The sequence below is a fragment of the Peromyscus eremicus genome, chromosome 1, assembly GCF_949786415.1.
Source record: "Peromyscus eremicus chromosome 1, PerEre_H2_v1, whole genome shotgun sequence".
Lineage (NCBI taxonomy): Eukaryota > Metazoa > Chordata > Mammalia > Rodentia > Cricetidae > Peromyscus > Peromyscus eremicus.
Window position 1 is genome coordinate 200,075,430 of NC_081416.1, and position 22,920 is coordinate 200,098,349.

Consider the following 22,920-nt stretch of genomic DNA (forward strand, 5'->3'; position numbering starts at 1 on the left):
CTCTGGAGCTGCACTGGTGCGGGGAGTGGCACTGAATGTGCCCTCAGGGCCTAAGGGGGCTGAGCAGTCTGGAGACTGGGGCCTCACCTGTTCCCAATTGGTGCAGGGTGGGCGTACAGGCCTGGTCACCTCCCATCCTCTTAAAGTATGGGAAGAAAAGTTACACATTAAGGATGGTAAGTATGCTTTGTCTTTTAGACTGATTGAAAGCCATCCTTTTATGGCTTGTGTACCATTACCTTACTAGCTACTAAATGGGCCTGTACAATTGTGCCGTAATAACTATTGCATCACTTGTGAATGCTGTACCCTTCATACCTGTGTTAATTCTAGTATGTCTTTAAACTTACTATTTCAAAGTTTATATATTCTTAGAGCAAGGACAACAATCTGGATACCAGTGAAGTTGTCGATGCCATGTCAAGGCACACACATTTGATGAACCTGGTACAGAAGCTAGCTGAAAGAATATTAAGAGGAATACATCAAATGGTTGGATTGATTTTTGCAGTTATTATGAGAATTATTGCATTGACTGCTACTGGTGCAACAGCCAGAGTGGTGCTTCATAAAGAAATTCCAACTACTGGGTTTGTTAGAAACTGGCATAAGCATTCTACAGAACTTTGGACTGAACAAAATAAAATAGATAATGAGATAGTTAATGAATTAGCTGATTTGAGACAAGCTGGTATATTGTTGAGAGATCAGTTAGAACTATCAAAGGAGCAAATAAAGTTAAAATGTGATTGGAATGTTATTGTATTACTCCTTTAAAGTTTAATGAAAGCAAGTATGGTTGGGAAAAGATTAAGATGCATTTGATGGGTCACCCTAACTCTTCTCAAATGATTTATGATTTACAGCAAGAAAGTAAGAATTTTTTTAAAGTTACCTGATATGACAAGAATGGATGTTATGGAAAGCCTTGCAGATACTATAACCTCATTCAACCCTGTACATCACTTTAATAGATTTCTTGTTTGAGCAAGTGTTACTCTTTTGCTAGCAACAGTAACCTTATTGGCTTTAAGATGTGTTTTGATTTACTTATATAAGATTGTAAAACAGAAAGATAGAGAAAAGGCTGTATTTGCTGTGAAGCTACATAACCTCCAAAATAATTAATTGTTGCATGTAAAAAGGGGCATATGTTGGGAGAATTTCTGCAGAACTGCAGCTGGTTTGATTCCTGAGTGTTAGCGCCTAGCTTTGATCTGCCTTTTGTGATTGCTACCTCCTGTCTCCATTATCTCCTGTTTGAAGTCTTATCTGAGAGTTTGCTAGGAGTTCAAAGCCTATGAAAACTTGGTTTAGGGACAACCCAGAAAACTGTGGTATTCCTTTACTGAGAATTTGCATTTGGCATTGTCCCATTGAGGGGCTTAGATAAGAGGTATATGGAATTGACTTGCTAAAGTTGTGAATTGCATAACAATAAAAGGGTCCTTTGCTTATCTACAGTGTTTCAGTCCAGAGAGATGGACCCCCCTCTGAAGGTGATAAAGTCTAAAGTCATTCTTAGAGTGCTCTGTGCCTTCTTTCTTTGATCCCCCATGAACACACATCCAATATCCCACAGTTTCTCTTGGGCAAAGGACATTGAGTGAACAGCACCTGGATTGTTATGGCTGATGTTATATCTCCACCTTCAGATCCTATTCCTAGTCTGAGCCAGGGGCTCCACCATCACATCTACAACTGGCCAGCATGAAGAGAATCAAAGCAAAGGGCTCCCTCTTCCCTTCTCAAAAGCAGAAATTTAGCCTTGAGAAGGTTCTGCCAGGGAAGAAATTGAGGTTCAAGGAGGGGAATGCACTCAGCTTTGGCCACATTGTCATTGGGGATCCTAGGGCTTACACGAAGTCTCAAGTGCTCCCTCATGCTCATTCTCAGCCCTGAGCCCAGCTGTCTTCCTGAACACTGGAAATCCCAAGCTCATGTTTCTGACTTTGTACCTATTTCTGCCTTTATGACAGATACAGTCTCTTCCTCCCTCTGCATGAACTCTGGAAGCAGTACATCTGTGATCTATGCAGTGAGCTCAAGCCAGACACATGAGTTTTGTTTCTGAAGCCTGCCATGGGATTAGACCCTCAAGTCTTGAGAGCACTAGAGATGCAGCCTGAGAAACCATCTGGCTGTGGGTGTTTGTGATCCTGTTTGCTTTGTTACCAACACGTCTTTGAGGGCTCTTTTCACCACCTACGCAGCTGCAGATGATTCAGGCCAAGCATGTAAAGGCAAATCTTCATGGTGCTATTATCTCAGGTGATTTCTATGAGAGCATATGTTCATCTGGGGACTGTTACTCAGTGGCAGTATTCTGCTTGTCATCTGTCACTTGGTATCCCTGAGGTATCTCTAAGTTACAAACAGTGAAGATCTAAGATGGTTGTGACCTGAGCCATCCTGGAACCTTGTTAAACACACTAAGTGCTCTCTGCATGTCATTGGCTCATACTGTTGGAACCTAGCCTCTATCTGAGACTCTTGGGGGCAGATTCTCTCTCATCATGGGTTCCAGGGTGCCATCACCAGTGCAGATCTTTCCTGTTATTGCCAGACTCATTTACCTCATTGCACCCAACAGCTACCTGGACATCCAGGAGGTACCTCAAATTACCTATCTAACACAGAACTCTTGGTCTCCATTTACGTCAGCTCTCTCTGACCTGAATTCCTCATCTCTGAAAATGACACATCTCTGTATACAATTTGTGCAGCCTAGAAACCTAGAATCACACACATCACCTCTTTCCTAATCCTCCACCTCAAGTCAATTAACACCTTGTTTTTGAATCTAACTTACCTCCAGCTCCCTCAAGTTGGTATAGAAGCTTTCCCTCCCCCTCCCGCAGCTCACATACTGTTTTTTTCCACATACACACCAGATTAAATTCCCAAAATGAAGGCTGTTATCAGACATCAGACTACCAACTGCCATTTGCCTCTTCTTTAGCAGCTTCCCCATCCAGTCAGAGTAAAAATTTTCAGTGTCCGTGGCTGGCCTCTGTGTGACTTGCACATCAGGTGCCTTTGCTTAGGTCCTTCTCTTAATAAGGGTACTCTGCAGGTTTGCATATTGATTCCTGCTGTAACTTAGGTCACCTTTCTGATGTCACTTCCTGAGAGTCTACCACTCCTAAAGTTTTCCCCTCTACTCAAATTATTCTGTTACTATTTTCCTTACAGCCATTATCAGTATCAAGAAATAGAATTGCCCAGGTGTTGTTATGCACTGTCCTTCATGAGAACTTCAGCTCCACAGGAGCAGGATATAGGTCATATCATTCAGTGTCCTACCTCAGCACCCACTTAGCACACTAGGCACATAGTTTGCTCCAAATGTTTACTACATGGAAGTGGGCAGGGGCCTGTCTGTGAGGAGCCTCACCCTTTAGTGCTGGGCAGCTCTATAAAAGAACTACAATCCAGGAACAGTTCAAGAGGCCCAAAAATGAATGATGGGTGTCCTACCAATGGCAATTGCTCCACCAAGGCAACAAGACTGGGCTTTGTTGGTTCTGTATATGACCTGTTGGCTCCAGAACCCTGGCTAAAGCCCAAAGGACACTTAAGAACAGCCCGGAGATTGCAAAGCCCAGGACAAGGAGTTGGGGTGCCTTGGCTCTTGCTGGCTTGATCATTGCCAGGCTACAAAGGCACTATCCTCTGGAGACTCTCTTCCTCAGCTGTGAAGGACCCGGCTACCAGTCCCTAAGGCCAGGCTGTGACTGCCAGAATTACCCAGGCCTTACCCTCAATTTTTTTCTCCTTTGCAGTCATAAAATCCAAGTGACCCTCTTATTGGGGGGGGGGGTCACAGGAATCCTTCTGCAGGAGACAAGGCATGTCTTCAAGACCATCACCAAAGAAGACAACCTCAAAGGGACCAGTCAATTCCCAGTTAGCCACAGACCTTCTTTATGCAGAAACAAAGCGGTATTATATGGCCTTATGAAATGATTATTTCTATATAAATCATTCAGGATTATAATCTGGTTGTATGCAAAGATTAGAACTACAGGGAATTAAGAATGGTAATAGATGAAAATGTCACTGCCCTAGAAAAAATCTGTTAGCTAATAGTTCTTAGTTCCCAATACACTTGAGCCCCAGGACAGATAGGACTCACGATTGAGTCCTGTCATTGGTACTTGTGAAGGGGGGCTATGGGGCCTGGGGCAGTTGCCATGACAAGCTTAATAAAAACCAGCTAAAAAGTAAGCCTGAGTTTACTGGCAGGCATCACCTGGATCCAGGAAAAGCTATAAGCTGACCCCACCTAGAGAGGGTTAGCAACTAAGGGGAAATACCTCAAAACAACCTCAATACTATAAGAAGGGAGGCAAGATAAAATAAATGCCCATGTGTCTGAAGCCAGCATGAGATACATCGTGAGCTTCTGAAAAACAGGGGCTACAGAGACTTGCCTGTCTCAGGAAAACAAAAAACAAGAAGGAGAGAAAACATCCAGAGGTAGACAAGTCTGGGCAGCAAATAGCAAAAAGTTTGAAAGAGGTAACATGTGCAGCAAGGCTCACCATCAGCCCCTCAAGTACTTGCTTCAACCAGCAGCATCCAATTACAAGCATCTTCACGATGAACAGAAGACCACTGCTTCTGCAAGTTCACCATGATACTGCCCACCACTTTAAGGATACAGGGCCATGTTGGCCCAAGAATCAAACCCTACCAAAAAGGGATGACAAGCAGAGAAGGGAGATATGAGTCCTGCCTGGGGAAACACAGACTAAGGAAGGCCTCTAGGAGAAGACACCAAAAGAAAAGATTCTTGGAGTTCATCACCCAAGGTGAACGCATCACATTCAGCCCTGTGTTTCAACACAGTCACAAAGGAGCCCTTTATCTCTTCCTTGGGTCATGGACAGATGCTGACAGCTCATAAAAAAGATCAACTGAAATGGTTTCTCATCCAAGTTTCCTCCACCTAGGTGTTCCTCTCCTTCCTGTCCAAGGCTACTGACTCTATATACAGTGAATGCTGATAGGACACTTTCAGCTGGAAGATGACACCTCATAGGATCACTAGATACAGCTTATTATAAGTAGCAATGCCAATACCCTGGACAGACCTCATGGGAAGGGGTACTTTCATACCAGGATTGCCTCCATTCACTAGTCCACACCTCAGCTTCCATGACTACTGTTGGTCTCCTGGCATCCTCTCCAACCAATTCCAACTTTTAGCTCAGAATCCAACCTTCCCATTGGCTGCTGCCCCATTTATGACATCATTTCCCCTCCAACCCCACCACCACCTGGTACTTCTTGGGATTTCCATGGTGATGCCTGTAAACAAATTTGGATCATCACAGGTCACCTGTGCCCAGTGACCAGTAAGTGCTGTCTGATACCGGACACACTTGCCACTCAGGTCAGCTGATCAGACAAGAATAACCAATTCTCTTGCTCCATTGTACTGTGGATTGCTGATACTCTCTCTCCAACCATGGCAGGTAAGGAAAAAAACTTTAACACACTTCTTTTGATCACTTCTCCCTTATTTTTAACTATGCTTTTAAATCTTTGTTTAATGGGGATTCTATTGATGTTGATATCTCCAGTTGATTGTTATATTTAGATTTTTTTCTTAGCTGTGGTTAGAAAATATGGAAATAAAAGAAGACAAATGGAAGAGATGACTCTGGAGGTAGTTTGAAACTGAATGTTTCAGATAACCACAGATTTTAAATAAAAAGATACAAGACATCATATCCCAAGCCATTTTTAGACACCACACTGTTGAGATCAGTCTAGGTAAAGGTTCCCTGTCAAATATAGGAAACCATATCCTCTTCTGATCCCTGGCTCTTAAAATCTGTCCAGCCCATCTTACACAGCATTTCTTACATCTTATGAGCACTGGTTGTGTTGGATCTTATCAGCTGAGGCTGGGTACTCCATAGTGAGTAGTTCTCTGGACAAGAAGTGACACACCAATGTGTAGGGAAATTCTCACAATAATTTCCAACTAAACAGTAACAAGAAATTAACAGTTACTGAGGAAGTATTCACTTAAGAATCAATTTAACCAGTTATTAAATTAAGAAACAATCTTATTCAGAGATGAACCCTGTACTACATTAGTAATCCCAAGATGTCACACAAAACACAGGCAAGCCTCAACTTGATATGCTAGATTTTGCTGACTCCCCAAGGGAGGCTTTATTTAACCTCTCTGAAGTCAGCAGAGCCCGGCACACTGAGCCTAGGCAGGTCCAAGCCCCTCCTCACTGCACCAAGGTTGTTTAAACTCTCTGAAGTGTGGATGGGGGTGGGGGAGTAAGTAGCAGGAAGAGGGTATGGAGGTTAACTGTGGTTGGTATGTAAAATGAAATTAAAATAAAAAAGAAAGCTCAGAGTAGAGATAAGCTTGGTGGACATGGCAAGTACCTATGATCCAGCACTCTGGATGCAGAGTCAGGCCTACCTGTGTGATTTCAAGGCCAGACTGATCTAGATAGAATCTATATCTTCCTTGAGTAGGGATAAGTAGAGTAAGATATGCACAAAACAGAACAAAGGCACAGGCATGAGAAGCTGTCTAAGGTTCTCCTACTTTAAACACTTCTGTTCTGGGACACAGGTGTGAGGCAGTGCCACAGCAGGTACAAGAACAAGACAATGCAGGGCAAAGAAGGGTGTTGTCTAGGTCAGAGCAAGCATCATGCTTCTTCTCTCTGGCTATTATTTTAAAGAGTGATGTTTCTCTTATTTCTTTCTCAGCCCATTTATCATTTGTATATAGGAAGGCTACTGATATTTTTTGAGTTAATCTTGTATCCTGCCACATTACTGAAGGAGTTTATCAGCTGTAGGAGTTCCCTGTTAGAATTTTTGGGGTCACTTATGTATACTATCATACCATCTGCAAATAGTGAAAGTTTGACTTTTTTCTTCCAATTTGTATCCCCTTGATCTCCTTTTGTTGTCTTATTGCTCTAGCTAGAACTTCAAGTACTATGTTGAATAATTATGGAGAGATTGGCAGCCTTGTCTTGTTCCTGATTTTAGTGAATTCTTTGAGTTTCTCTCAATTTAATTTGATGTTGGCTGTTGTCTTCCTGGCATCTGTTTCTTTTGGATGAATTTGCTTCTTTTTGTTCTAGAGCTTTCAGATGTACTGTTAACTACTCACTAGTGTGAGATTTTTCCAACTTCTTTATGTGGGCATTTAGTGCTATGAATTTTCCTCTTAGTACTGATTTCATAGTGTCCCATAAGTTTGGGTATGTTGTATATTCACTTTCGTAGAATCCTAGGAAGTCTTTAATTTCTTTCTTTCTTTCTTTCTTTCTTTCTTTCTTTCTTTCTTTCTTTCTTTCTTTCTTTCTTTCTTTCTTTCTTTCTTTCTTTCTTTCTTTCTTCCTTGACCCATTGGTGATTCAATTGGACATTATTCAGTTTCCATGAGATTGTAGGCTTTTTGTAATTTTTGTTGTTGTTGAAATCTAACTTTAGGCCATGGTGGTCAATTAAGACACAGGAGGTTATTTCATGTTTTTGTATCTGTTGAGATTTGCTTTGTGACCAAGAATGTGCTTGGTTTGGAGAAGGTTCCATGGGGTACTGAGAAGAAGGTATATTCTTCTGTGTTAGGGTGGAATATTCTATAGATATCTATTAAGTCCATTTGAGCCATAATGTCTGTTAGTTCCCTTATTTCTCTGTTAAGTTTCTGTCTGGCAGACTTGTCCATTGGTGAGAGTGGGGTGTTGAAGTCTCCCACTACTAGTGTATGGGGTTTGATATGTGATTTAAGCTTTAGTAATGTTTCTTTCACAAATATAGGTGCCCTTTTATTTGGGGCATAAATATGCAGAATTGAGATTTCATCTTGTCGGATTTTCCCTGGGATAAATATGAAATGTCCTTCCCAATCTCTTTCGATTGATTTTAGTTTGAAGTCTATTTTATTAGATATTAGGATAGCTACACCAGCTTGCTTCTTAAATCCATTTGACTGGAAAGTCTTCCCAGCCTTTTATTCTGAGGTAGTGTTTGTCTTTGAAGTTGAGGTGTGTTTCTTGTATGCAGCAAATGGATGGATCTTGGTTTTGTATCCATTCTGTTAGCCTGTGTCTTTTTATAGGTGAATTGAGACCATTGATATTAATGGATATTAATGACGAGTTATTGCTAATTTTTGTTATTTTTGGAGATAGTGTTGTATATTTCCCTTCTTTAGTATTTGTTGGAGTGGAACTATCTATTGCCTGTGTTTTCATGGGTGTATCTAACTTCCTTAGGTTGGATTTTTCCTTCTAGTGCTTTCTATAGGGCTGGATTGGTGGAAAGATATTGTTTAAATCTGGTTTTATCATGGAATATTTTGTTTACTCTGTCTATGTTGATTGAGAGTTTTGCTGGGTATAATAGTCTGGGTTGGCATCCATGGTCTCTTAGTTTCTGCATAATGTGTGTCCAGGACCTTCTGGCTTTTAGGGTCTTTATTGAGATGTCAGGTGTTATTCTTATAGGTCTGCTTTTATATGTTACTTGGCCTTTTTCCTTTGCAGCTCTTAATATTTTTCTTTATTCTGTATGTTTAGTGGTTTGATTATTATGTGGTGAGGGGAAATTTTTTTGGATCCAGTTTATTTGGTGTTCTGTAATCTTTATAGGCATTTCCTTCTTTAAGTTGGGAAAGTTTTCTTCTATGATTTTGTTGAATATAATTTCTGTGCCTTTGAGTTGGTGTTCTTCTCCTTCTTCTATCCCTATTATTTGTAGGTTTGGTCTTTTCATGATGTCCCAAATTTCCTGGACATTTTGGGTGATGACTTTGTTGGCTTTAGTGTTTTCTTTGACTGATTATTCTATTTCCTCTATCTTCAACGCCAGAGATCTGCTCTTCCATCTCTTGCATTCTGTTGGTTGTGCTTGCATCTGTAGTTCCTGTTCATTTACTCATATGTTCCACTTCCACCATTGTCTCAGTTTGTGTCTTCTCTATTGTCTCAATTTCAGTTTTTATATCTTGAACTGTTTCCCTCATTTGTTTAATTGCTTTCTCTTGGCTTTCAAGGGATTTACTGATTTCTTCCCATTTTTTGTTTGACTTTTCCTCAAATTCTTTAAGGGAATTTTTCATTTTCTCTTTAAAGATCCTGATCATCTTCTTAAGGTCATTTTAAGGTCAATTCCTTCTCTTTCTTCTGTGTTCAGATGTACAGGTCTTGCTGAAGTAGGTTCTGATGGTGCCATATTGGTTTTTATGTTGTTGACTGTATTTTTGCACTGGCATCTACCCATCTCTTTCTCCACTTGGTGAAAGTGGTGTCTGTGTTTGAGGGAGCCTCTCTTGGTACAGTGGGAGTTCTTGGTCTAATTGGGGCCGGTGGACTCTTTGTCTCAAGGAGCAGCTCTTAGTCCAATTGGTGCTTGTGGGCTCTATGTCAGGGAGTAGCTCTTAGCCCAATCTGGCACCAGCAGGTTCTGTCTCAGGGAACACTTGCAGTCTCGGAGGGTGGGTGGGATTTGAGGGAGGTGGGGCTTGTGGGTTACAGGGCCTGATGGGGAATGGTGGTAGTCTGACCTGCCTGCAGGAGGTCTGTCTGCCCACTGAACTGTAACTGGGACTGCAATGGGTGGTGGTGTGGGGGTGTAGGGTTGTGCCCCCAGGGCCCAAAGCCTAGGGGCTGGGGTGTTCAGGTATGAGGATAAAGACTAACTTTTTAGTCCAATTGGGTGCTGGCAGGCTCTGTCTCAGGGAACAGTTGCAGTCTCAGAGGGTGGGTGGGATTTCTCATTAATTCTTTTTAGCATTTTGGATCTAATTTTGGGGCCAGGGCATATTCTTTCACTGGATTTGAATTGAGGGACAAAGTGTGTTTCTTTTGCTCTGGTATCAGGGTCAGGGTATGCTTCTTAGGTTCTATGTTGAGGGCTAAAGTGTTTCTTTCACTGGCATGTGTCCCAGGGCCAGGGTGTGTTTCTCTCACTAGCTCTGATTTCCAGGTTAGAATGGGTTTCTTTATTTGGTCCCATTTCCTTACATGGCTCCCCACAGGAAACTACAAAGCTGCCATCTCATCATTTTTTTCCCATTGTCCTCTTGCTTCCTACAGAAAATTTCCAAACTGCGCCTGCCTTTCTTTGGGACAGAATGTGCTCTGCAGCCCCCTGTGCCTGTGCTGAGGAATGCCACGCCCTTAGCAGGAAGTGTGTGCAACTTCTCCAGGGTCTCCACCCCAGCTCTGAGTTCAGCATGGCTCCTGCCATCAGACTCCAGCACTTGTTGCCATCAGCTCATGGACAGTGCCTACCCCTACCTACCAGCTGGAATGACCATGGTGACTGCATTGACTGACCAGGGACAGAAGCCTACATTGGCACTCTCCTATCCAGGTGTTCTCCAGTGGGATCCCATGGGAAGCACTGACAGGAGGGGAGCTGTGTGGTGATATTGTATTTGTGCTGAAATGTGATATTTTATTTGTATGTTAATAAATGAAGTTTGCCTGGAGATCAGAGGTCATAGACAGCCATAAACAGAAGTCAGGCAGTGGTGGCACATGACCTTAATCTGATCACAAGCAGACAGTCTCTATGTGTTCAAGGACATAGCCAAGCATGGTGGCACATGCCTTTAATCCCACTACCAACCATAGAGACCTGGAGGTCTGTATATAGAGGCAGTGATGAGGAAGTGAGGTGGCTGGGTTAAGAGCCAATGAAAAGGCAAAACAGCAAGGCAATAAAGGTACAGGTTACACAGGAAAAGGATCTCTTGGGAAGCTATGGCGACGTGGTGAGCTAAGGTTAGTTGGTGGCTATCACTCTGATCTCTATGGATTTTACCCCTGTATTTGGCACTGTGTTTCTTATTTAATAAAACTGTTTAGAAATTTGTCTACATTTGGCACCCAACGTGTGGCCATGTTGAGTCTCATGACCATGATCATATGTGGATAGGAGAAGCAATTACAAAAGTTTTGAGGAAATATGTCATATGTTTTGGGTGTGGAAAAGAAGGTCATTTGAAAAGGGAATGTAAACAAGGCATTCCTAGAAAGAAGGTTTATTCAAGGAACAATGGCAACAGAATACCCCTCCATTCAGGATTATGCAGAAGGTGTGGTAAGGGTAAACATTGGACCAATGAATGCAGATCAACAAGGGACAGACAAGCTAATCCTTTGCCTCAGTCCTTGGGAAACTCCCAGAAGGGCCTCATGCAGGCCCCCACAGAAAATTCACTTCTGACCTTTCCTGCCATCATAGAAGAAACCCCTTCTCAGAGCAATTAAATAACCAGATGCCTATTGGAATAAACCAGGCTGCTTGGGGTGATAGAACAGTTGAGGCAGAGAGAATAGAAAATTCAGGAGAAACCATGAAGCAAATTTTTTGACAAAATTTTATAAATGAACAAAGACCAATATTAAAAATACGAATAAATGACATTTTTGGATGGTTTGGTAGACACGTGTGACAATAATTGCACCAGAATTTTGGCATCCAAATTGGCTGCTTCAGGAGGTAAACATTCAGCTGTTAGAGATTGGAACCTTATCTCAAGTGAAACAAAGCACAAGATCGCTTGAATGTATATGTCCAGAAGGGAAGAGAGGAAAATTAAAACCATATGTGGCTAATATAGCTATGAATTTTTGGGGCCGTGATCTATTACAACAATGAAATACTCAGATTAACACTCCTCCGAAAACAGGACAGGGAATGTTCACCAGGAACAACTGAGTAGTTACTAAGTGTCTGTAAACCGAGGCGGTACCATTGCTACTCAAGCATAGCTCATAGGAATGCCTGGCCCACTACTGAAGGAACCTGAGTGCTGAGGTGCACTGAAAGGAGGGGATCATCTCACTTACCAGGCACTGACTCCTTCCTTGACTCTTCCAGTGGTGGAAATGGAGACAGCCTGAAGATTGACACCTTCAGGCCTGACACTCTGTCTGCTACAGAGTCCTGACTGCTGCAATGTCTGCACCCAGGATACCCAGATGAAGATACCACCTGTTGATGGGGACAAGTCATTAACTGCCCTCATTCACAGTCCTTCAGAATTCCTTCTTTGCCTCCAGCTCCAAGCCTGGAACAAACAGAGAATAGCAATGTGGAAGAGATGACTGCTGAGCAATCAAAGCTGCTGAATGCCTATGAGGGCAGTACAGAAAACCAAGGCTCAGCCCTCCTCCCTTTAGCACACCCTGACATGCAGCAGCTCCTGAACTACATTGATGATGGGAGACTAAGGCAGAACCCAGCTTCTGATAATGCCATCTTGGGAAGAAATAGCCTTGGTCTAGGAGAGCCTGGGTCTTTGTAGATTGTCAAGGTCTCAAGCATTGACTTGGAAGACATGACTACAGTGCTGTCAGATATTCACCTTCCTCAACTCTTAAACTCCCTCACTGACCTAGACTACTGGGAAAATCCTACAGCAATCCATTCCAAAGACTCCACAGTCATCAGGAGGGATCAGGTTCAGGAATGCTCCAGGATCATAGGACTCTCTGAATAGGGGAGCAAGAAAGAAATTATCTTATCTGCTTCATGGAGCTCTTCAGGCCCAAATCCAGCACCAGGACCTGGTGGAGGGTAGAGAGGCTGGGGCCAATGCTGCGGCTAGTGAAGGGGTTATTGACAACATGAACAACAAACATTTGGAAGGCAAAGGTCAGGAAGCCACACCCAGCCGGCCCAGGGTAACTAGGGTGCAGGGGCAAGACGGAACTAAGAGAACTAGGAAAAACAATTTCAGCAAAATACAGCAGCTGAAGCCATCAAGTTACAGAGTCAAGACACAAGAGAAGCCCACCATCCCCAAGACCAAGAGGAAGAAAATATAAGACAGCTTTAAAAAGCCTCGAACTCACCTCAGAAAGCACATGCTCCATGCAGGTCCTTCACACACTGGAAAAGAAGAGTGAGAAAAAAAATGGCAATTCATCCACCCAGGCTCTGCTAAATTTCAAGTGCAACAAAGATCCCAGAACAGACCCAAGCACCACATCACTACAGGATGTGCCATGTGATGGCCGAGGCCCTGTTAAAACGCTGGGATGCTCAAAGACCAGAGAGAGAGCAGTGTTTGTAAGTAGCTCTCTCCATCCCACTATGAGCTGCCCCCACCTGGGAAGGTCAAGTTAGTACCTCTGCCTTTCCCAGCCCTGGACAAGCCGCAAGCCAGACTGGTTTCTAGAAAGCCTCTCTCCCTGGCTTCATGCAGGCCCCCTGCAGTATGCCCTGTGAGGCCTCATTCCCACTCGGCTCAGCCTACCATACTCAAGCCACCCCATAAAAATGTCTGACATAGTTTCTATACCTGTAAATATTTGAAGACACTAAAAGTGACTGAAGAAACTAAAGTCAGTTATATCATCCATGAATAAGTATATATATAGAAGGCTTTGATGGTTTCTTCATACCTTTGCTACTATTCATGTTGCCAAACTAGAAATATGTGTTACATAAATATATCATATACTATAAATTACTGGTAGTGTTTATTTAAGGTAAAAGTAATTATTCTCTTTGACTTTTATTTTCAAATAAAAGTCTTTGAACTTGGTATGTTTCCTATAGTGTATACTGTATAGTGAACACACTCCTGTTCTTCCAACACTTCCTCCCATTTTGAACCACTTACCCTAGTCCTTTAATCATTACTGGTCTGGGACAGATATCCTCCTAAAATTTCATTAAATGAAATACAGGATTCCATGTATATACTATCAAGCACCCACCTTAAAGAGAAAATATACAAGGTTGAACATCTTGCTGAGAAGGGATTCATTCATAATGATGTATGTCTGAAGTTGTATCCATCTTTGAAATCATCCTTTTAATACTTTAATTTTTGTGTGTGTGTTTTTGTGTGTCATCCATCACTATGTACTTCCCTGATTCCTCTTCAATCAGAACATCTGTATGTGCTTATTATCTTTTTATTATATCAGAGTAGAATGTCTTTTTCTTTGTCCTTTACTACCTGGGTTGCCTGATTTCTTATGATTTATGTATTTTATCTAATTTTATATAATCTAGATATTAACACACTTACTGAGGTAGCAATAGAAAAGATGTCCTCCTGTTCTCTAGGACCCCCTCTCAAATATCTGTTTCTTTTTCTAGTAACAAATGCTTTACTTCCCTGAGAAACCATCTGTTAACTACAACCAGGAATTCTTGAGTAGCTGGTGTGTTGCTCCATCCTGGCCTGTCTCTGAACATTCAACACCTTGACATACTTTGTACTCTAATAACATCAGGGTTACTCACACTATGGCCTCTGAGGCATTTGGCATTTCATTTTACAGTGTGACACATAGGAAATATAACTCATTTGTTTATTGGTTTGCTTTTAGATTCTTGAGACAGGTTTTCTCTCCATAACCTTGCATGTTCATAAATATGTTTAACAGACTAGCTTTGAAATGACTAACATCAGCCTGCCTCTACCTCTGCCACTATCTCTGCCTTTGCAACTGCCCTGACCCTGGCCCTGCCTGAAGAGTGCTGAGACTAACAGAATGCTTGCACAAAGTAAATGGAATCAAGTTTCTTTCTGTTTATATGAATATCCAGATTTCCAAGCATAATTGGATGAAGAGGACATGTGTAAGCCAAGGTACATTTTTGGTACCTACCCCAAATCCCAAGAGACTTAACTGAATGTGTTTAAAACTGGAACTCAACTTTGACTTATGTTTCTGAATATCTGCAGCTGTGGCAGAGATCCTACTAATGTCATCCAGCTGTTGTAGGGGCCTAAGTACAGATGTGCACTGAAAGGAGGGGGCATCCCACTTACCAGGGACTGACTTCTTCCTTGACTCTTTTTCAGTGGTGCAAAGGGAGACTTCCCTGGGAATCACACCTCAAACCAGACACTCCCTCAGCTGCAGAATAGATCTCTGCTACTCCTACACCCTGCATTCCCAGATAAGGACACCAACTATTGATGGGGACAAGTCATTAACAGTCCCCATCCTCAATCTTCAGAATTCCTGGTATTGCCACAAGCTCTATCCCTGGAATATAGAATGACAACCTGCATGAGATGGCAGCAAATCTGTCAATGCCTCTGGATGCCTATGAGTGCACGAAAGAGAAACAAGACCCATCTCTCCTCCCTTTAGCACACCCCGACATGCAGCATCCCTTGCACTTCACTGATGCTGGGAGCCTAGGGCAGAAGCTTGCTTCTGACAATGCCACCAGGGAAAGCAGCAGTCATGGTCAAGATGATCCTGGGACATGCGCAGTGTGTTGGCCTCCAGCATAGACTTGCAGACATGACTACACTGATGGCAGAAGTTCACCTTCCCAACTGCTTAACTACCTCTCTGAACTAAACTAATTCCAGGTTCACACAGCCACCCAATGCCAAGACTCCATAGTCTTCAGGAGCAATCAGGCCCAGTAAAGGTAAGGTGTCATCAGCACACCCTTAAACCAGTTGAGGATGAAGGAAGAGAGACGCTCTAATCTGCTTCATGGAGAATCTCTAGCCAGAATCCAGTATCAGGACCTTGTGGAAGGAGAGAAGCTGTGGCTAGTGCTGAGGCCAGAAGGAGATATTGACAACACAGACAAGCAAATGGAGGGAAAGCTCAGAAGGTCACACTCTGTAGGCTCAGTAGACCTAGGGTTCATGGGCAAGATGAGACCAAAAAGAGCTAGACAAATCAACTCCACGAAAGCTGAAGGAGCTGAAGCCATCAAGTCAGTCATGGCAGAAGAGAAGCCCACTGTCCTCCACAACAAGAGGAAGTGGAATCCACTTGAGCATAGCCATCATAGCTTTAAAAAGCCTCAAACACACCTCAGCATGCACATGCTGGAGTCTGTGAAGGTCTGTCACTCACTGTGGAAGAAGGGAGAGAAGAAAACTGGCATCTCCTGAACCTTCAACTCTTTGTGCTACTCTGTGCTCTAATAGTATCAGAGTTTGTTACACTTTGGCCTCTGAGACATTTGTCATTATCTTTTTCCAGGGTTACATATACTAAACAAAATAATTTATTTATTAACTCACTTTTAGATTCTTGAGACAGGGACCCTCTCCATAGCCCAGCATGTCCTAGAACTGACTACATCGAACAGGCAACATTGAACTCACAAAGATCTGCCTGCCTCCCCCTCTGCCTTCACCTCCATCTCAGCCTTTGCCTCCCCTTCTATCTCCACTTCTGCCTCCTCGTCCTCTCCTGCCTTTAGAGTGCTGGGACTAAAGGCATACTCCAAGAAGCCAGGTGGAATCCAGATTCTTTCTGTACATGTGAATAACATTTCCATGCATGTCTTGATGAAGAGGCCATGTGTACTCCAGGGTGCATTTTTGGTACATACCTAAAATCCAAAGAGACTAAACCACATGTGTTTACAACTGTAACTTAACTCAGATTCATCTTTTCCTGACAATGTGCCTTGTTTCAGTTGTAGGCTGTACTTGCCACAATACCTGTGAAGCACTGACCTCTAATGAGGTGTGCTCATGCTATCCTGGGTATTTTCTGCTTTTGTGCTAATGTTATGATTGTTTTTCTACTTCTAGGAAGTGGGGCATCTGAATTTTACTGAGGAATTGTATTCACCCTCTTCATAGTGTTTCATGGTTGTAAACAAATTTCTAAACAGTCTTAAATAAATAAAAAACACAAAGCCAAATATAGGGGTGAAAGCCTTAGAGATCAGGGAAATAGTGATAGCCACCAATCTTACCTCTCCAGCCCTGCAGCTACCAAAAGTGACCTACTTTCTTTCTTACCCTCACATTTATTGCCTTGCTGTTCTGTCTTCTCATTGGCTCTTAGCCCTGCTACCACACTTCCTTGTCAATGCCTGTCTGTACAGACCTCCAGGTTTCTATAGTTGGTGCTGGGTTTAAAGGCGCCACACTAGGCTGTTCCCTGGTGCCTCCTTGAACACATAGTGACCCTGTCTGCCTTTTGACGGGATTAAGGTATGTGCTACCACTGCCTGATTCCTGGGTTTACTTAAAAGTGGCTGGCCATTTTCCTTTTGATCTCCAGGCATGCTCTATTTATTAAAATGCAAATAAAATATCACCACAATTCAGCACAAATAAAACATCACCACATTCCCCCTTTTTGGTCTATTAAAAATAAAGAATAAAATTTATAAATAATATAAGAAAAACTATATACAATAAGTACAACAACTATATACAATATATACCAGCAATAAATACATCAGCAATTTGACAAATTTAGACAAAATATTACATTATCTACTCTATTTTTGTGACTTTAAAATGTACCAAATTCACTTTCTACCTGATCTTGTATTACCAACAGAAAATTGTCTTGTAATATTCCTACAAACTTATATACTTTTCATCTCTTAGTTTCTTTTTTTTTTTTTGAAATTTCTTAAGAAGGAAAAATGTAACTATGGCTATCTAATTTTCAACTCCCTCAGAGACCAAGAAGGAAATAATATTACCGAGTAAAACAGGAATTGCAAACAAGCAACTTGTGGAAAATTTTGAGTTGACAGAAACAGCCAGCTGTCTGGACAGTCACCTGAGGTTTTCTGCAATGTTGGGGCATCATCTTCAGCCTGCAGGCTTAGCATATCTGACAGACTCATTTGTGAAGTAGGATATACACAAGGCCTACAGCTCGACCTCACAATCGGCATGAGTGTTCCATGTACCAGATAAAATTGAATTCTACCAGTGTCCTGTCATGATTCAGGATTTTAAATCCTGGAAATTGCTGGTGTTTCTGGAATTCATCTGCTTATTCTTCTCAGCTTGTGGATGGCTTCATCTTGGCATCCTGTTCTTCTCCACATCCCACTCTTCTCGGCTTGTGGGTGGCTTCATCTCCTTTATTAAATGTCATTCTACCATTGAGAGGTTAGGCTCTATCAGCCTAGTTATTCTTTCAAGAATAACTGTTTCAGCTACTGTTCCACTGCATACCAGAAGACATCAGTCCATTGCCTGTTGAGTTGCCTTCTTAGAAGGGGGCCCTGTACCTTTTCCAGATTGCAAAGGCCACTTTAGCGATGGTGCCATATAGTCTTGGCATCAGAGGATGCCTGCTGCTAAAGCCACAACCACACTTGTTTTGGCAAGGATCGGTAGTCCTTTGCTTTGTGTCCTCTTGGTCCATTTTGAATAGCATACTCTCAGCAGTTGATACGAGGGCACTTTGTTGCCCAGTGGGTACCTTGCCATAATGAAAGTTAACTCCATATGCAGTTTCTTCAATGCCCATATCTTCTCTGAAGTAGATTGATGCTGCCAGGAGCCAACATGTCTCATAATCATAAAAAAAGAAAAAATTGTAAGTTATTAAAACATTTAAATGCCATATTCTGTAGATCTCTGAAGGATTTGAAGATGACCTGTCTATCTAAAATATATCTCTGCTTAACCTTGAAAACACCTAATATGATGACAAGTTCAACTGTAATGACTAACTACTAATTCTCATTTCTCTATATCCTAATAGTTGATAATAAATCTCTATTACCTGCCAGTCCCACAGTCTCAGACCCGACCAAGTAAACACAGAGACTTATATTGGTTACAAACTGTATGGCCATGGCAGGCTTCTTGCTAACTGTTCCTACAGCTCAAATTAATCCATCTCTATAAATCTATACCTTGCCACATGGCTTGTAGCTTACCGGCATCTTCACACGCTGTTTCTCATTGTGGCGGCTGGCAGTGTCTCTCTGACTCAGCCTTCCACTTCCCAGCTTTATTCTCCTACTTGTCCCGCCTACACTTCCTGCCTAGCCAATGGCCAATCAGTGTTTTATTTATTGACTAATCAGCAACACATTTGCCATACAGAACATCCCACAGCAAATGTAAGTTATTAAAACATTTAAATGCCATATTCTGTAGATCTCTGAAGGATTTGAAGATGACTTGTCTATCTAAAATATATCTCTGCTTAACCTTGAAAACACCTAATATGATGACAAGTTCAACTGTAAAGACTAACTACTAATTCTCATTTCTCTATATCCTAATAGTTGATAATAATAACTTTCAAGTATTAGCAAATTGTTAAATGAACTGTATAGGTACAATATCCTGAACAAGATTAGCAATATACATACAGCATTTTCTAACAATATCAATCTCAATATATATAATTTGTATACAATATAAAAATCCAATCCAATGTAAAGTATTTAAAACTAGTAGTTGTCTTTTAAAAATAGATTCAATCATCTACTTTTTTATCTATATCATATCTATATCCTCTCATTTTTTCAGAGTAGATTCAATAATCTACCTTTTATTCTATCATTTCTATATCTTTTTTTTAGAGTAGATTCAATAATCTACGTCTTATCTATATCATCTTTTTTTCCAAACAAGAATCTTAAATCTAATCTCCTTTGTTTAGCCCTTTTCCTGACCATTAACTACAACAACTTGTAACCAAGCCTCCTAAACAATGACAACTACCCCAAACCCAAAACCCACTGAAAAAACAAAAACTACCCGTCCCACCTCTTGGGAATGTGGGCATTGTGCTTCGAAAAATTGCTTTCTGCAGTTTGTGGGTGGTAGCATCTTTAGAAGATTCTGAAAAGAAAATTTTTGGGTTAATTGTCAAGTTCCAGGAGAGGTAGCTATATCATTTGTTGTCCAGTCTTGGCATAATGCCAAAGTGCAGGGCTTATCTCAAGTCCTTGTTCAAGTAGTCTGTGAAACAGGATCATCTCAGCTAGCCATCTCAAAATTGTTCTGAGCAGTTTGTAGTCCAAAGCTGATCTTTGGGTGATGTTTGTCAGCTTAGTGGTATTATTATCGTCCATATGGAATCATTGTTATGGGACCCCATCATCTTTCTGGAGACTTCAAATTCGAGGTTAGGCCTGGTCATGATTCCCTGCAGAAAACTGATAGAGACTCCAACACAAAAACATGTATAGGCAGCTAAATTAAGCCTTTTTCTAGAATTAGTTAGTACTCTATATGACCAATAATATCATGACAAAGTTATATACATATATATCTTGTAAATTTTGATATAAAATTCATAACTTAAGAAAAGTTTAAAGACTCAAAATAAGACCAAAGAATTGAGATTAGTGGCAAAAAAACCAGTTCCTTAGTTTTTTGGTTTTCTTCTGTTCTATATCAGAAGATGGCTTTTTCATCTGACATGATACAGAGATTTTCCATTTTCCTTTTAACAACATACGTGGGTTTAGAGAAGGAAAGAGCCATTCTCCAACTTCAAAGCCAGCTTTAATTGTTAATTGAACTAGGACTACAAAAAGACCATTTGTGTTAGTTGTCTGTAGAGAAGAAAAGAAACAAACATTTAGGAAGACTTAAGAAATTTTACATGTGATACACCAATAGGCCAAATTACTCTTTTTCTTGGGACATTTTTCTAGATGATTTGTCCTTTTTCTTCAAATGTCTCATTTGTCCAGTGTTCTTCAGATTCCTTGGCCTTCACTCTCCTGAAAGACAAAAGCAAAAACGCTTCCCCAAACCTAACTTTGGAGAGGTTCCCTTTTGGCAAGTTATATCTGATTAAACAAAAAGGCATTTGTTAGTGGTATAAGTTAGTTTAAATTGGATGGTCATGCTGGTTGATGAACTATCACCTCTTCTAATTAACAGGTCTCTCTTGTTCAAATTGAACCTATATCATTTTTGATGGTATCCACAGCTTATCCTCTCCTATAGAAACAAAAGCAAAACCTCGTTCCCATTCAGAGGTCAGCACATCCTTAAAGTATATAGACTGATTTAATTCTGCAGTTTTTTTCTGTTATCCAATGTCTCTCTGCAGCTATTGTCCCTTTCTCATTAGCACTGAGAAAATTCAAAGTTAATAGAGCATTATGTAATCTATTTCTGGGGGGGGTTATTACCCCTTTCTGTTTATTTAGCATATCCTTGAGAGTTCTATTTGATCTTTCTAAAACTGCTTGGCCTGTAGGGTTATGTGGTATAACCGTAATATGCTTTATATTGTAATAAGCAAAAAAAGTTTCATTTTACGAGAGACAAATGCTGGAACACTGTCAGTTTTAATTTGTGCAGGTATACCCATGATGGCCATAACTTCTAGCAAATGCATGATTACAGGATCAGCATTTTCAGAACCAAAAGCTTTTCCGCACTGAAATCCTGAATAAGTATCAATGGTATAGTGTATATATTTTAATTTTCCAAATTCTGCAAAGTGAAACATGTCCATCTGCCAGATTTCATTCCTCTGAGTACCCTTTGAGTTACATCCAGCTGGTAGCAGAGTCTGGTTATAAAAGGAAAAAATAGGACATTTCCTTACAATATCCTTAGCTTGTTGCCATGTTATGGAAAAATACTTTTTTGTTTTTTCGAGACAGGGTTTCTCTGTGTAGCTTTGTGCCTTTCCTGGAACTCACTTGGTAGCCCAGGCTGGCCTTGGACTCACAGAGGCCTGTCTCTGCCTCCCGGTGGGTGCTGGGATTAAAGGCGTGTGCCACCACCGCCGGCGAAAAATTCTTTTTTAAATCTTTACTATTGACATGATGTTTTTTATGAAATTCTGAGGCCTCTAGCACATTTCCTATCAATAATTTATCAATCTTGTCATTACCTTGTGCTAGAGGGCCTGGCAGACCCATATGGGATCAGATGTGAGTTATATATAAGGGATGCTCCTATTCCTGATTATATCTTGTAACTGAATAAATAGTGAAGTTAATTCTGACTCATCAGGGATAAATTCTGCAGTCTCAATATATAATACCACTCTTTCAGCATACTGAGAGTTGGTAACTATGTTGAGAGGTTCTGAAAAATCCGTTAATATCAAAGAATATCATACAATTCCATTTTTGAACTGAATTATAATGACTTTGAACCACTTTACTTAAATTTTCAATTTTTTTTCCTGCTTCCTCAATTCTGTCCCATGCATTCATGGCTGCCATGCGGCATAGAATTAAGGTTTGATTATCATATAAACATTGTCTTTGATCCTGGGCAATGTCCACACCTCTACTTCTACATGGTATCTATTGCCTTAGCCTCCTCCTTAAGCCATTGTCACCACTGTAATTGTGCTCTGGATTCTAGAACATCTGTTACCAACTCTTTCCAGTCCTGAGGAATAATCCTATTACAAGTTGACCACGAGTTTATCATTTGCTTTACAAATGGAGAATGCATTCCATAGGATACTATAGCTTCTTTAAATCTCCTTAAATCTAACATTTCAACTGGAGTCCAATTCGCTTGTACATGCCCTTGAGCAGGTAGTTCCTGTAAGGCTACCAAATGAATTAAGTTTGATTGTTTGAAAAGAGGCTGTCTCTCTGTAACCATATAATGCGTTCCTGAAATAATTTCACCTTTAAAGTCTTCTGCCTGGGTCTGAATTTCTCAATAATTCATTTTAACCTTTTTTTTCTCAAGCTTTTATCTTGGCACTTAAGTTGACCAATTTTTTTAATACTAAAATAAGGATAATTAAACAAATAATAGTTATAACTGATGTTTCCTACATCCTATCAACATTAATTATCCTCTCATTTAACTGTACAGTTTTCAGACTGTCTAATGAATTATCAAACAAAGACTAATTTCCTTTTATTGAAAAATATTTCCTATTTTTTTTTTTAAATTTTTATTTTGCAATACAATTAAGTTCTACATACAGGCACAGATTCCCTTGTTCTCCCCCCTCCCGCCCCCCTCACCTTCCCCCCAGCCCGCCTCCCATTCCAATCTCCTCCAGGGCAAAGCCTTCCCCACAGACTGAGATCAACCTGGTGGACTCAGTCCAGGTAGGTCCAGTCCCCTCCTCCCAGGCCGAGCCAAGCGACCCTGCATAGGCCCCAGGTTTCAAACAGCCGACTCATGCAATGAGCACAGGACCCGGTGCCAGTGCCTGGATGCCTCCCAAACAGATCAGGCCA

At 41.1% G+C, this 22,920-nt stretch overlaps 1 long non-coding RNA gene across 1 annotated transcript; it reads right to left on the reverse strand.

The window, feature by feature from the left end:
- Positions 1–11,430: 11,430 nt before the first annotated feature.
- Positions 11,431–13,023, reverse strand: LOC131895086 (uncharacterized). Its single transcript, XR_009375095.1, has 2 exons — positions 12,870–13,023; positions 11,431–12,082 (listed from the first exon to the last, which is right to left on the reverse strand). It is a non-coding gene; the product is annotated as an uncharacterized LOC131895086 (long non-coding RNA).
- Positions 13,024–22,920: the final 9,897 nt, after the last annotated feature.